Source organism: Ambystoma mexicanum, chromosome 2p, assembly GCF_040938575.1.
Source record: "Ambystoma mexicanum isolate Mex_15411 chromosome 2p, UKY_AmexF1_1, whole genome shotgun sequence".
Taxonomy (NCBI): domain Eukaryota; kingdom Metazoa; phylum Chordata; class Amphibia; order Caudata; family Ambystomatidae; genus Ambystoma; species Ambystoma mexicanum.
This window is the reverse complement of record NC_090923.1, coordinates 780,844,832-780,862,179: the sequence shown is the minus strand read 5'-3', so window position 1 is coordinate 780,862,179 and position 17,348 is coordinate 780,844,832.

The window sequence follows — 17,348 nt, the reverse complement described above, 5'->3', positions numbered from 1 at the left end:
CACCTCCACGAGCAAAAGAGGTTTGAAACGGAAACATGTGGCTAGGTTGGAAAGAATGGGCCTTGAAAAAGAGCTTCTAGATAAACATCCGAGTGGAGTGAATAATGCCTATAGGAACTGGGTGCGCTCGCACAGACCTTTAATATATCAGCAAGATGGGGAAAGATGCTGAGGGCTTTCTTCCTGAGAAACTCAAGACATTTCTGGGCAATTCTAGGATCTCTGGACGGACAACTGTCAGATAATCACAAAATGATGTTGCAGGAGCAGGTGTGTGTTAGGTACTTTTTAGAGGTGTATGGCGACTTTGATACCCAAGTTCCCAGGATGCTTGGTCCTTATCTTATTCGTGCGAGACCATCGAAACACTGATCAGGAAGTTGTCTAGTTCCAAAGCAGTTGGCCCAAACGGCCTAAGTAATTCCATTCTAAAAAGAAATCCCTCACTATGGGCGCAGCTGCTGAAACTTCTATTTGATAATATATTGCTGACTAAGAAATTTCTGGAATCGTAGAGAACTTCAGTGGTGATTCCCATATATAAAAAAGGGGACCGCCTGGCTGCTTCGCACTACCGTCCAATATCTCTTTTAGATGCGCATAGTAAAATGTTTGCAGGTTTGATTCTGGCAGAAATGGAGACCTGGGCCAAGCTAAAAGGTATTATCCCGAAACAACAAACTGGTTTCAGAAGGCAGCTCTCAACCTCCCTTAATGGATTAATATTGAGTTGTCTCAGTGTGCAATCTGCGGAGAAAGGTGGGCAGCCCTTGTTTGGAGGTTGGATCGATCTCTATCAGGCATTCAACACCATTAATAGAAATTTGCTTTGGAAAAAATGTAACACTTGCGGGGTCCCGTCTCACCTTCTGTCTATTCTCATTGAACTCCACCACAACACCACTATGCAAGTTAGGCTCTTGAGAATGGGCGCCCTGTCTGACCCGATTAAGATCAAACAAGGAGTCCGACAGGGGTGTCTGATCGCTCCCTTTGTATTTATTCTCTTCATCTCAGACCTGGCCTTATGGTTGCAAGACAGGGGCTTGGTGTCCCCATACATTCGAGATTTGAAACCTAGTTGGCGGCCTATGCCGATGATGTGGTGGTCTTGGACCACACACAAGTGGGTCTCCAGTGCCTACTATCAGCCTTAGCAGAATATGCCAAGTGAAATGACTTAAAAATGAATCCAGTTGAATCCAGAATTCTTGTATTCAAGCATCCAAATAAGCTACTTAAGTCATTCACTTGGATGTTGGAGAATCGGCCTGTAGAGGTGGTTTCCGAGATCACCTACTTAGGGGCCAGGATAGAATCTTTTCCAACTATGGGGCATGTTGTTGCAACAATTGAGCTTAAGCTAATAAATGTAGGTGTGCAGATGAAAACAAATATTTACACATTCTGCAAGTTCTCTATTCTGCCCATGATTAAATTACATATAGGCAAAGTAGTCCCAATTATTATGTTTGACCTGGATTGTAATCCCTTAGCGTTTAATCTAAATTGGGATAAAATCAAGGCCAAACTGTTGAAGAAGCTGTTGAATCTCCCCAATTGTGTTCCCAATAGTTGTTTGATGTACAAACTGGGCTTTACCTCGCTAAGGGGAATTATGGAGTGGAAATGGGTCTCAATGCAGAGGTTAATTCTTGATTCGCCCAAATATTCACTGTGTGAAGACGTAGCTTTGACCAGGGTGAGAGGAGGTAATATGTTCCTCAACAACTTCGAGGTATGATGCCAAGAAATAATGGCTGATTCAGACTGCTCAGGAGAACTGCTCATTCAGAATCCCATGAAAGTCAAAATGCGCATCCAGCGTGCAGAATGGATTAGGACAATTGACAGAATGAGGCAGTCAAAGCTCTCTGCTTCTCATAATCAAACTATGAAAGCAAGAGCTTTACTGCCCCATTATTTAAATTGGTCATCGGACTCAGGCATAAAATCAACTTTCTTGAGATTAAGACTGAATCTACTTCCCATGCGGGAAATCCTGAGGAATTCCCGGCTGATATCTGTAATAAATGTGAAGACAAGGAAAGTCAGTCTTTGGACCATCTACTCTCTAAGTGCTCAAGCACGTGGGCACTGAGAGTCGCCACATTTCGGAGATTTGTGCATGATGTGAATGGTTGAACTCTGATATCTTGTGGGAGTGATTATCATCGGGTGAGGAAGTCTTTTTTGACATTTGAAGTAGTCGCAGTCTTAAAAGAATTAGAGTTGGGGGGGAGGATTCTTAAACAAAAAATATCATGGTGTCCCAGGAAGTGAGGATTGGTGCAGTGTGGACATGTTGGTTCAGACTGTTGCATTGTGTGCCAATTCTTTTGTATGTTTTTATACTGTATATGATCGTATTGAGGTCTTCTTTTCTTTTATTGTGTTTTCTTACATGTTGTTGTTATCTCTTTTCTTTTCTTTTGCCCCTGTTCTATTAATTGCTTTTGCTTTACTCAATTTTTACTGTGTTAGTTCAATTGAAAAGTGTTAAAAGCCATTGACTGTTTTATTTGCTTGTTTGTTTCTTGTATGAGTCTGTGGACTACGCAACTTGTATGAGTCTGTGGACTACGCAACTTTCTGGGATGTCTGCACCCAAAATGAGGGGGGTCTCCAGACAAGCGGGCTGTCCAGACATGACCTTTTTCGTGTGATGTACTTTTAATTAGTCCACGGACAATGCGCCTGTTTTACGGATGCCCGGCACATGCACCTTGCGATTCCTGCCTGGAGGATGTCTGGAGATGGCCGTCGGTGTCACAGACATTTGGGGACGTCATCATGTGACCGCACCCATGCAGCATAACGGCGTAGTCCGCATATGGTGTCCATGGCCGTGGACAGCTTATAAGTGTTTCTTCAGCCAATCTAGGGTGTTTCAAGCAGAAACTCTACCCTTGCACAGCCCCCAGACCCATTCTATGTTGATCTGGCTACTTTTACAACATTTCAAGGCCTTTTTGCAACTCGGTCTTCCGCGGGCAGCATGGTAGTCCACAGACTCCTAATAATTTAAGGCGTGGGACATTAGGAATCATTCTAATTGCTTTGCTTTCAAAAAAGGGTGGCTCTTGAAAGATTGTTTTTTTTTAGTTATTTGCACTTATATATTTTTTATGTTTGGTTTTACAAACTGAACTATGAAAACATTTCACTGTTTTTCATTATTTCTTCTAACTTTCACAGAAACTGCTTGCAAGCATTTTGAATGTTTTCCACAAAAATCTGATGACCCACATGAGTTAGATGTACTCCATCTCGTTGAAAGAAAATGTTGGCCCTATCAAATGTAAGGTTCTTATTATAGATCAATGTCAAGCCAACATCGCGAACAAAAGCACACATAGATTTACTTACGTTGCACCTCGCTTTTTCCATTTGCGGACCAAATGAACAGGAACACATCTGCATCTGTCTCTGGGGAATTCATGAAAAACATATTTTGGGATTAGGGAACATTTCCTTCAACTTTCCCAATTTCTACTTCATTGCAAACTGCAATGAGATTCCAGTCACGTGCCCCAAACTTTTCCCACCACAATGAATGATAATAATGTCCAGATGCTTCAATTGAACCATATTTGCATACAATGAGAGCAAGTCCACCCACTTCATGCCATGCACTCTGTATTCAGGAAATCTAAGATTTCTGGCTAGTCCACAATGCTAAGCATACACCTTCACTCAGTGGACCCAAAAGTCCCCCAAAATCCAAACACCATGCCTGCTGAAAGACATTAGAATGGCCATTTTTAATCCTCTCACAACTCCTACTAACAACACTCCTACTACCCTCTCTTCCTGTACCCCACACCCAGGGACCCTGATTGACTGATCCCTGATGTCCACGGACACCTCAAATGTCTGTGGCCTGCGCAGTCCTCTTTTCATGCCAGGCAACCTCAAAAGACCTGGATGCGGCACTTGCAATTTGTGACCTACCACGTTATCCACAGACAGATCGTACTAGAAAAAACATCGAAGGGAAGAAAAGCAAACCCTGGTTTACATCGGATCTTCAAAAAGTCAAATCTGCTTCCCTTAAGTCTTTTCATTCTTGGAAAGCAAATCAATGTCCTCAATCTCTGGCAGACTATAAAGCATCTGCTAAACTTTATATATCTGATATTAGGGAAGCCAAGAAAAACTTCCACTACTCAAGAATTCAGAACGCTAAGTCTGATGTTAGATAACATTTTAAAATATTGAAGGAACAAGAAAACATTTCTCTGCCTCTAGATAATTCTCTTATAAAGGATACCTTGATGCCAGAAAATTCAAGATTCGGTGCAAAAAAACCTGAAGTGCATTAGGTCTGACATAGTCTTATTAAAAAAATGACCCCCAGCCACCAGCATCTAGCAGCAGTGGGTTGGAGTCATTTGTCAGATGCTCTTCGATTCCTCAATTTACTTTTACCCCTATTGGTGGTTGAGCAGTTTAAGGCAACCCGATGTAAGGTTGCCTGCTCTTCCATGATTATTAAATCATGTTCTCCTGTACTTCTGGATGCCATATGCAAATTTGTTAATTCCTATTTACAAGAGGGTTTTGTTCCAGTTGATATAAAAAAAATGGGTTACCCCTATCCTCAACAAATCTGGCATGGATCAGGAGGACCCACTTAACTATAGGCCTATAACAAATACTTCTTTGTTGTTAAACATTCTCAATCGTATTTCATATATCCAGATTTTGCAACGCTTGGATAAGTTCCCTATTCTGAATCACTATCAATCAGGATTCAGAAACGGCTTTGGGACTGAAACCTCTTTACTGGAGCTGAAGCCGAGACTTATGGCATGTATTGATAGAGGTCTATCTTCTCTTCTTATTTCACAGATCTGTCACCCGTATTCGATTTGGTTGACCATGCGATTCTGGTTTCCAGAATGGCAGTGGTGGCCAATCATTCCCCTTCTGTGGTTCAATTGATCAGCTCTTTTTTGGACAACAGAGAAAGTGGGTTGTCTCTGAGGAGGCAGAGGCCTCTCCGGTCCTAATCAATTTTGGGGTGCCACAGGGGGTGTGCATCTCCCCCTGTTTGTTTAACATCTTCATGGCCCCTTCTTTGCCTTCTAGGAGCAGGAGGGGTCATGTTTTCCAATTACGCAGATGACACTCAATGTGTCATCCCTATGACTGGTATTCACTCTAAAGACGAAGATGAACTTAATAGAGTTTACTCTCTGATTGAGAAGTGGATGTTCTGTATCAATCTTGCCTTAAATAGAGGAAAAACAGAGTTGATGATTGTTGAGACTCCATTGATGATGGCAAAATTGGACCCCTCATGTAGCTGTTTTTGCTTGGGGGAAGTTAAACTAACCCCACAGGTGAAAGTTAAAATCCAAGGAGTGGTTCTTGATCAACTACTGAATATGAAGGCCCATGTGAGTAGTCTCTTTTCAGCAGTTGTCTATTACGTCCAGCTGTTAGTGCATCTGAGACCCTTCATATTCCCAGGATAATGCTGAAACTATAGCAAGATCCATTATTGGTGCAAAGATAGATTATTGCAGCAGTATTTTCGTTCTTTGTAAAGCGGACCCCAACAGGCTTCAAGTTGTCCACAAGGCACAGTTTGAGTGATTGTTGGACTATCCCACCGTGACCATGTTTCAGTGGCCAGACGCTATCTACACAGGTTACCTGTGCAAGCGTGAACTCGATTCCGACTTTTGGTCATCACCTTCAAATGTTGATTGGGCCTCATGCCTTTGTATTTAGAAGCCCTTATTTTTAATAAGTTTAATAGCAAAACCTTAAGGTCAAATTGTCTGAATTACCTGGTCTCTCCCAGATTCAGAACAAATAGGGTAGCTAATGAAGCCTTTTTCTCTGCAGCCCCTAGGGCCTGGAATTGGCTCCCCCCGGAGCTGCAAGGTCTGGTCTCTTTGAACCATTTAAAAAAAATGCAAAACCTGGTTGTTTTCTTAAATCTCTGCTGTTGCCTTGACTCTTGATCTTAGACCAGAAGTGCATTCCTTACCTGGCCCATCCTTCTGATGTGTTTCTTTCTGTGTTTTGTCTGTTCCCTAGGGCGTAAGGGTCCATGGTTGTGCTATATAAATAAAATAAAGTAAAGTAAAGTCCCCTGGAAGGGGCCAGGGTGGGAAATTAAATACAATGTAAGTTATTTACGGGCCGATTCATGGAACAAACGTGCGCCGAAAAAAGTGGCGCAGACTCGCGCAAGCAGGTGCAAGCGTGAAAAAGGAAGCGCTCGCGCATGCGTGCGATTTATGGAAGTACCTGCGCGTATTTTTCTTGGGATGTGTGCCAAACCCGCGCGAGGCGCACACGGGCGCACACGTCATTGCAACATCCGGAACGCCATGAGTGATGTGCACAGGGAAAGCACACAACATCCGCGCACACACCAAAAAGGGGGCGGGACACAGGGTGTAGCACGCAGAATGGGGAACAACGCGTGAAAAAGAAGGCGTAACTGGGGAAGTACTGCAGTGAAATACACAGAACGCCCACACGCACGCGAACAACACGTATTCATGGATTCGAATATGGGAAACCCGCGCACGGCAAAAGACGTGCATACGCGTCAACGCATCTGCCACACAAAGGCAGGTGGAAGCGTCCCCGTGCAAAGTATAAAAGTGCGCGCAAACAACAAACACGTATATACAGCTACGATGAATGCCCCATTTGTCGCAGCACTGATCGTGGGACACCGCAGGAGGAGGAGAATAGCCAGGGCCCGCATTTCTTTTCCCTGGACCAGCCTTTTTGGGATGTCTGACGACCACGTCTATGGGAGGTATAGGTTTCCACCTCGTATCATCCTAGACTTCGTCAGGGAGTGGCAAGATGACCTTACATCCCCCACCCTGTGCTCCCAAGCATTGAGCCCCTTGGAGAAGGTGCTCAATGTCCTGCATTGTTTGGCCACTGGGTCATTTCAGCGGACTACTGCCATAGTGGGCGGGGGTCTCACAGGCCATGCAGTCACGCTGCCTACACCAAGTGTTGGCAACCATCACTGCATGCCCCTCAGTCCGCAGGCACATATACATGCCCAGAACACAGGCAGAAAGGCAGGCCGTGGTCCAGGACTTTTACAGGGTGGCACACTTCCCCAAAGTACTTGGTGCCATAGATTGCACCCATGTGGCCCTATGTCTACCTGGGTCCACTGAGCACATCTATCGAAACTGCAAGCACTGGCTTTCCATCAACGTGCAGGTTGTATGCGATGCTAAAGGAATCATCACCTCTGTCTATGCAAACTACCCTGGCTCCACCCATGACAGTTTCACATACAGAATGTCTGCCCCGAGCCGGGCCCTGGAAGCTGGGCAGCATGGCGACACATGGCTCCAAGGTGAGTACAAATGCCTGTGCACATGCATGCAAGTCACACACAGACAAATACCTAAACCCTAATAATCTCAACTATTATCACTTCCCCTGGCGACAGTGCCTACCCTCTGAGCAACCACATGATGACACCAATCCGGAACCCCACCACACCACCCCAGGTAAGATACAATGATGCCCATATTGCAACCAGGGGCATAGTGGAGCGCACATTCAGAGCGCTCAAGTCACGCTTCCGCTCCCTTGACCGCTCTGGTGGGCAGCTTCTATATGCACCCGCAGTAGTGTGCCCATGGGAGGGAACACGGCACGTGGCGAGGCAGCCCGGACCCAGCTTGTGGCCACATTCTTCACCTAAACTCTCACACCTGCGGAGTGCATACAATCCTGGCACATACCAGGTGACAATCGATGATGACAGAGAGACAGTCAACTGTCACAACCTTGCCACCCTGAGAATGTTTCCACAGAAGTGCTACATTGTGTGCATCCCTAGCTACTTAAACATAGCCAATCCTGTGTGACCAAAAGGAACACATGCAAGGTGTGTATCACACACCCCTGCAAAACAGTCCATCACAATCCCTGGTATGTCACCCAAACCCTCCCAAACCACATCACCCTTGTCTGCTACACCATGACATTGCATGCAATAGCAAAAGGCCAAACCATGGCCAATAACATACAAAGTGACATGTCATACATGAAAAATGACATGAGACAATGATGTCGGATATGGAATCAGATGAAATGACTGACCAACGACCTCCCACACATACAAAGTCAGACACAAATGCTTTCCAACAGTCGTAGCATGAACACAACACTGAATGCCCGTTCACATGCACATTAGGCATGGCAAAATCCTGACTCCCGAACCTGTGTGCTGTGTGTGCCTCCTGCAACACACTGCTCAGCACACAGCACTTTGATCAGCCATAGTGTTGCAGATACACCTTGAGCATCACATGAAAAAGACCAATGAAATCTACCACCAAATGACGCATGCACAGGGTACCCAAGTGGAAATAGATCATGTGCTGCATTGACACCGCGGGCCTGAGAATACAATCTTTGTGCACCTGTGGGCATGGAACGGTGGATGTACATGTGGTGGATCTTCGTGCATCGTGCAACTGTGTGTGTCATTAGGGACATGGACTCAATATATGCATGTGAAATCAAGTGATCCTCAATGCCCTGTACAAATCACATGTGAACATTGCACATGTGAACACCGCAGCATGTCAAACCACACCAATCCCCTGACACCTGAAAAGTAAAGACAACACAGGAACAGGCATTGAGCAGCACAACACATCATGTACATAGTACCCCACAATTACAATGTCAGAGTGCCCAAAACACTGTAGGCAAAGCCAACTGTCCAACAACAAAAGGCTCTCCCTTACACATCACCGTGACCTTCTGAACAACTATCTCTGGGGTATGTATCCTTCTTTCTTCAAGTGTACCTGGCTACAAGATCACCCTACCCCTTGGTCTCCATGTTCCAGCATGCATGTAAATAGGGTCCAGCCCCCTCAGAACCCACCATGACTGGTAAAAATACCAAATCGCAGAGAAGTCCAAGTAGGCAAACCCACAAAGCAGGGAAAAAGGCTGTAAGCACCAAAAAACCCTGTAAGAGTCTCCAGTAGATGAGTTGAAGTAGCAGGAAATTTCAAAGCACATGTACAAGCAAAATGATAGAACAACCAAGGTAGCACAGTTGAACAATGGTCCAACATGATGGGTACCATTTACAGTACATTACATACAATGATGATGCAACAACTGATGGGTAGTGTCACAGCTCCGGGGTCCAGGCGCAGGAGTAGCATGAACCATCCACCCACTCCGTGGTCTGGGCGCCTGCAAGGTCAAACTAACACAGGACTCTGAGACCCCAGCGGGGAAGGAGGGTCAGGGATATGTTGCATGGACAAGCATTGGTATTCAGGATAACCGGAAAGAGGGGCAGGAGAGTGGCTGTGGATTTGCAAGGGAAAGTAGGCAAAATACAACTATTCAGTAAAACACATACTCAATTACAGCAAACATGTTCATCATGCACATTGTACCAAATCAGTCAAATGCAAGCCAAAGAGACACTTATCTCTGGGGTGAGTGCTGGCCTCTTGCCTGCACACTCTCAGGTCCGTTAACAGGAGCATTTCAATGCTGCAAAGAGAGCGTGAGTTACTAATCTGAATGTGTGTTTACAACACACACGCACAACCTCATCCATGCACCAAAGTAAGTGACTTCTCCACAAACAAACACCCCTGTCTGCTGCCATGTACCCATACGTTAGCTTGGCCCACCGATGGCACATACACTGTCAATGCAGTAAGGCCGATGCATGTGGCCGCGCGGGAAATGGAAGACCAATGGGTAAATAATCAGACATGATACAATGGTCCCTGGGTGAGCTGCTAGACGCGTTTAGCAAGGTGCAACTTCAGTACAAGTTGTGTTCTGGCCGCCGCTGATTCAAATAGGTAGTGCACGTGGCAATTTGCACATGCAAATGACATGCACTCACCACAAGTCTGAGCCTCGCTGGTCATCCCTGTGCACTGTATCAGTTCCTGGCTAGGAACGCTACTACCCTAATTACTCTGCTTCAATGGAGCAGGGGGTACTTGAGGATATGTTTGATGGCCCCTGTGTGTGCCCTGGACAACTTGTTAAGGCACTTGCCATGTGGCCCTCAACGCATGTCAGCTGTACTGTGTGCTTCTCCAACAATGCCTGGCAAAGATCCCCAGCACAGGTGCTACTTAGCATCCATGTGCAAGTGGCCTGGTGGAAGGTAGTCTGTGGGGTGGGCCCTTGTGTTGCTCACCTTGCCAGGAACTCCTGGAAACACGTCTGCTTCTGTCAGACGTCTGAGCACAAGCCCTGTGCATCTGCTTGCACACACATCCACACTTCTGCACCAACGAACGTGGCCAGTTTCCTGGATTACTGGTCCCTGTGTCTAAAGCCAAAGGTAGTCTGGAGGCTCATCTTCCTGCAGAAAGGGCATTAAACAAGGCAATAAGGCGGGAAACTTCCCTGTGTGCATTTCTACATGCTGGTTGTCACAGGCCAGGTTACAGAGCTACATCCAAACTCCTCCCACCATCAGTGTCACTTTGACAGGCCAAGGGTGAAGGCTACTGTCTACAGCATGAAGTGCATCAATCACATATACAGGCAAGAAAATGACATACCTCACAATCCACATCAATGAATGGATAAAACAATCACATACCCAAATTCATTATAGACATCGGGTGGATGAAATGCAACCAATCCCCACTAGGCGTGTTAACAAACATAGTACAGCAGCAGACAGGCCAAAGTTATGAGGCAAGTCCAAAACCCTTGTGTAATATTTTGTTACACCGAACCATCCTAGCGAGCCCATGGATAAGGGAAGCAGGAGTGGCCTATCTGAGTCAGGACCCCAAGCTGCAAACACATACACAAGACAAGCTTGAAGGGCCCAGCTGGAACAGAAAGTGGATGCTTTCAAAAGCCACAAAGCACCACACCGTCACATGAAAGCACAATAGACAAACAATATTAAACTATATTAAGTAATTAAACTAACAATGAACAACCTACATTACCTAATTAAAATTACTATCAAATAGTTGATATTAACTAACTAAACTAAAATCAAAAATAAAAAATGGCCACATACGACCCAGGGGGGGGGGCACCCAGGAGGGGTGAGGTACAGGGTGCACCTCAACACCCACATGCGATGATTTTGAGGCAAAGAAAAAACATCCATGGGCTCAACGCCTGCACAGCGTGACCTGTGTGTCAAAACCACTTCCCAAAGTTTCTTTACCCGGAGTCTCCTCACCTTGATCTTCACTAAGACTGGTGGCTTTCTGTCTTCTCCTCCATTCTTTCTGGGTCTTCTCCTCTTCCGTGTCCTTCTTAAGGAGTCCTTTACCCTTCTTGCGTTCGAAGAGATAGGGACGGTCTCCTCCGGAGGCCACCTTGACCGTTATTAGACTAAACCGTCAGGTGAACCCTGGGGAGTCCGCCCCTCCCAATACAGGGAAAAAGCCAGTAAGGCAGAAAAAACCCTGTGAGGCTGCCGGCGGGGATGGATTGGGTAACTAGCGGATTCAGATGTACTAAAAGTCTTGAGACTAATGTCCAGTTGATAACTCCAAATATCACCGGAAACAGGACTTTGATTCCTTGGCAGGAACGAGGGCGCCTTGGATGAGGCGCTGGAGTGAAGAGCCACGAAGGAAGACTAAACAGGCTTCCGAAGTATCCAACAGCGGCTCCGAAGACTGCTGACAGGGTAAGTTGGGATGGAGTGAGAGAGTGTGAGGATACACCTGAGAAATGGAGAGTGGCCCAGAGTCTGTGGGAGAGCGAGAATGCGAGAGAGTAAGAATGAGAGAGAAAGTGACTATGAGAGTGCGCGAATGCGAGGCAAAGCGAATGTGAGAGAGAAAGAATTAAAGGGTAAGTGACTATGTGAGTGCGCGAATGCGAGGTAGAGTGAATGCGAGAGAGTCTGAATGAAAGGGTAAGTGACTATGTGAGTGCGCGAATGCGAGGTAGAGTGAATGCGAGAGAGTCTGAATGAAAGAGTAAGTGTCTATGAGAGCGCGCGAATGCGCGGTCGAATGAATGCGAGAGTACGCGAAAGAAAAAACTAAGGGAGAAAGAGAAGGATGGAAAGACCGAAAGAAAAGGGGGAAGGCAAGAGAGAACGGCTGTCGCCAGGCGAGAGGGCGGCGGGCCGCTGAGAGTACCCAAGTAAACCAAAGAGGAGCTCGGGAGGTCAAAAGCTTTCGTCGGCACAAATCCGAAAGTAGCATAGCGAGTTGCAACGCAACTCGCAGGGGGGGCGTGGCTTCCTTAAATGCAGCAGCAACCAGAAAGACTAGACCGCTCACCGACAGACCAGATGGACCTAATAGCGCCTCCATCTTGCCCATAACTTCCACGGTCTCAGCGGTGCGACACTGTGTGGGAGATATTTCTTCGCCCAAGTCTACCTCATCCAGAATAGGAGGAGGTGGGCCAGAAGCCTGACCACGCCTAGGCACAGCTTGCCCCTTGTCGGCAGCAAGTCTGCCGGACAGGTGAGCCTGGTTCTGTGTGGCAATGACATGCAGGTCTGCATGCAGAACCTCCCGTGATACACATACTTCCTCTTGCAAGGTAACATGTGTAACATGGAGTTATTCCTGCATGGTCTGGCTGGACAACTGATGCACCTCCCGGCAAGCATGTAGCTCAGCTGAGATGGTACGCTCAAGCTGCTCAAACCTCTCCTCCGACCGCACCCTCTGGGACATCAAGAGGGCACCCAGAGTTGATCTGAGGGACTGATACTCAGCCCTCAGGGCCTCCATGTGTGCCTCTGCGTGAGCAGTAATTGCTTGATGCAGAAACAACATTTCAGCCTGGCGTGCCCTGTCAGAGGCCGCCATGCCCAGCCTGAGCGAGCGGGCGTGGACTGCGCCGCCTGCCTCTGGAGAAGCAACTGCCTAGCAGGGGGGAGCACAGATTGGGCCACACGTTCCATGCTCACAGCAATGTTATCAAGTGCTGCCCCTGACGTTCTGAATTGGCTGTCATGTCTTGCTCCCACTCAGTATACATCGGTGGCGCGCGGCCACCGCATTGCTGGGCTTGACACCTGCGGGACCCAAGGACCGGGCGTCCTCCATGCATGCACAACTATATGCCCCCATCTGTGTGATGCCTCAAGCACATCAGCGATTGGTGTGGAGGGTGACCCTGCGTCCCGATCCGCCACAGTCGAAGGTCCCACCACTGTCTGGCCCCTAAGTGCAGGTGTCACGGTAAGAGGAGTGTCCACATCAGAATCACTCACCCCTGACGTATGGACCTGATGCACATCCAACTCGACATCGTCATCAGAGTGGTCATCTGGGCTGGACTCATTGCCAGCCAAAGACAAGATGGACTGTAGCACACGTGGGTGTTCGTGGTCTACCACCCCACAACCCCCACTTGTGCCGGGTTGCGGTTGTGATAACAGCCCTGTGTCTGGCATGACAACACCATCCTCTTCCTCCATTGCATCATCATCTGAAGAGTGGAGAGAAAAAAACATTAGTACACATGTTAGAAGCACATAACACAGTCACACATGGACATCACACAGACAGCCAACACATGAAGCAGACATGTCACACACAAAAGAGAATTTGCCATGCATGCCTGGTCAATTTGACATTGCATCAGTGAGTACGCACGTAGAACGGTGTTACATGGCTCAGAAGTGGGTTTATGCAGTGCAGAACATGTGCACTTTTTACATGAACAAGTACTTCATGATGTGTATCAAAACACGGGAAGGCAGTGCATGGGCAAGTTCAGGCATCACGTGCAATGTGCATGCAATGGGTTGCATGGCTACAAGCAACCCCCTGAGTGAAAATCCAGGGATGCCTTGCATGGTAGAAAAAGGGTGACCAGAGACCTGTGTATTGGCAGCCAGAGTTGACTAGCATCAATGTCATCATCTGAGTCAACTGACAACACAGCAGATGATGATGGGACAGTAAGCAGTACACATGACGAACCCTCAGTAGTGCACCCATGTGTGCAAAACCCAGTACACCAGTTGGACAGAGTCAGTGGGCCTGAAACAGGGGGAGGACTGTGCCCCACAAAGACTGTGACACCCTAAACATATGTGTGATGCAGGACTGGGCCAAAGTGGCCATGGGATGGATGGTGGAATGCCATGAAATGTAGGTCACCCTGGACACATACTACAATGATCATCAGGTCAAGGACACATAGGGGGACACATGGAATGCACATGGAGCAGGAATGGGCAATCAGGTCCCTGCGGAGCATCTGCCATCTGCACAGTCCAGGTGAGACACCCTGCATGAAGGACAGAGGATGTACCCCACTTCATGTGTCTGGCAGGTTGGCTGGTGGAAGTTAGCATGTATACAGGAGGCTTGAACAGGGCATTGCAGTACCGCAAAATCATGCACAACAGTGCAATGGTGAAATTGGGGTACAGGGGGGGTGGAGGGGCAAGGGGCAGAGGACACATGCACATCACTCATGCAATGACATAGTCCCAGTGCTGAGAGGAAGGACAACACAGGCTACATGCAGAAGAGCCAGTGAGCTGGAACATGGACCGGAGGGGCATCCGGATAACTAGCATGTGAGTATGGTGCAAGTGTGGTGATGAGGACAGTCCCTGTCTGCTCAACATGTCCACCATCCTGCACAGCAGGCACGCATCAGTGAAGCATTGCATGACTTGCACATGAAAACGGTTTTGGGGCAGATGTTCGAATGCAAAGGATCGAATGACCAAAGGGTCGATTTTTTTGGCCCAATAGTTTGTGGTTTCCCCCCACAACCCCAGTTACTGTAGCAAAAACCACTTCTATTTTTAACTACATGAAAAGCATTAACAGATATATATTATATATGACAAATTTGACCCTTTTGTCTTAGGTCCAATTATCCCGACCCTTGCATCGTTCAATCCTTCTGGTGTTGAATCTTACACAGGACATCCATGAGAACCATGTACACATGACATGTAGTGGCAGTCATGCCCAACACATGACACGAGCAAAACAACCATGGCCTCGACAAACACGCAGCAACACTCACTGGACTGGGCATCAAAGTCCTGCATCTCTCCCACTCCTTCAACCAATTGTGGTGGTATGAACTCCGCTACGAGTGACTCGTGCAGAGTGAGGTCTACCTCCTCAGGTGCCAGCCCACTGCCAGTCACCAGAGTCATGTTGTAATTTGAGGCAGGCTTCGCCTTAGCGCTGCGTTTGAGGTCATTCCAAATCTTTTTGCACTCTTGGGCTGTTCGCACCTCATGGCCGAATGCACTCACATCTTCCGCAACTTGCTTCCAGTGGGTATCACGATGGGCAGCCGTAGTCTGTCAATTCGGCCCCACTAGCATGTCACGTTTGGGGTCCTGCACGTAGTCCACAAGGCAGTCCAGTGCCTGATTGCAGAAAGGCTTCTTCCTCGACATGCAGGAGGCCGTAGCTGTGTCTGGGGTCCCAGCCTGTACTGCAGGTGCAACCTTCCTCCTCTTGGACGCTGGTCTGGACCCTGGCTGGCAAATGCCGCCCTGATCAGTATGGGCAGTGGCACTGGTGGAATGAGCCGAGGGAGTGGCAGGTGGAACATGGAGTGAGGCCCTGACTTGCATCAGTGGCTGCTGGGTGCAATGGAAAGAACCCTGGACAGCAACATCCGCTGGGCCAGGGTCATTGACCGGGACTGTCCTGGTTGGTAGACTTACAATCGGGGTCGTGTCATCTGCATCTGCCCCTGCAGTTGCCGACACCCGGCTGGTCGGGCCAGAAGATGGAATTACTGCCCCAGGGACACGTGCCTCGTTCTGGGCAGCCCTGCATGCACCTACAGTGTGCCTCCTGAACACCTGGAAATCTCCCATGGACTCCTCAAGTGCCAATGTAGCCTGCGCTGACAGACCCAGAGCCTGGGTGGTGGTGTCCACAGCTGCATCTGCAGCTACCACTACCCTTGGGCCCATGGCAGTTGATGAAACGGACTGCCAGGTCACACGGGCGCCAATGCCAGATGCGAGAACTGCATCTTGTGGAGCCGCAGGGGGTGGTGGCATGACTGCACCAACACGTGGCACAACATCGTCCCGAGCTGGCGCACCCCTGCCTCTTCCGCGTCTGCAGCCGCCCTGGACACCCTGGAGTCCCCCTACTCACTGGTCACCCTGGCCATGTCCCTGACCATGCCGCCACAAGGAGTACGCCCAGATTAGGCACTCTCAACTTTGGTGGCCTCCCAACCATGGCACAGATGGAGTAGTGCCAGCACAGATGGAGAAGTGCCAATGGGAGGTGTACACGGCAATTGTCCTGGGCAATTGGGGTGTAGGGGGTGGGATGCAAGATGTTAACAGCACCCCTGTACCTGCAAGGCTGTATGTGACCCCGGTGATGAAGTGACGGGTCATGCAACACTCAGGCACACCAAAAATGCTGTAAAACCATGCATGCAACCCCTGCAGCCTACGTGCGTGGAATTAACCTCCCGCAGTACGCGGTGGCACCCAGGAACACGAATAACGCATACGCGCGGGACACGCAGGCTACTATGACCTTGAAAACAGGTACGCAATACACAGGGGCACCCGCAGTGGGAAAAATAGCGTGCGCGACTCACCGTCAGACTAGCGTTATAATGAAAAACATGCGTAGCCAATTCCCCTGCCAAAAGAAGAGATACGTCCTTGATCCGCTGTGAAGTAGTGATGGTGCGCGATACAACACAAAGTAGCAACACACACGTCGGTTTCCACGAAAGGCACGTACAAGGAACTGCTCCCCGCTCACCTTTAACCTGTGCTGAGGGAATCGCCTGCGCGCGTCACGTCACTTACGCGCTTAGGCCCTTTCCTCGAATTACATGCATTCCCACACGGACGTGTGGTTTTTTCACGTGCTGATCCACTATGCACCCGTGTTGAGGGAAAAACCCATGCGTGATACGTCACAGACAAGCTTAAGCGCTAAGGGCCTTTCCTCGAATTACGTGCTGATGTGCACTTTTTTCACATGCCAAATCACTCCGTATCAAGCTGGCCACGCGAAAACACACGGAAGACCACACTCCTGCCCAAAAGGCCATTTTCCTGCCCCCAAGAGCCCCGAGCACGCTCCCACCTGCCATCTGCTGCTGCCTGCCTGCTGCCCACGTGCCCTACTATTTGGTGCCTGCACGTCAGCCATCTGCAGGGGTCCAGTTGCTGTGTCCACCCCTGCTGGAACAGAAGACTCCCGACTGGGATCCCATTGCTCCACAGCCCAGCCCCAGGACCCAGTTGCCCACCCACACCTGCCTCGGGGGTCGCCATGGCGGGGCAAAGACCATCTGAGACCACTGGCGACCCCCAGCAAGAGAGGCAGAGGGCCACCAGCTTCAGTGAGAAGGAAGTTGGTGTCCTG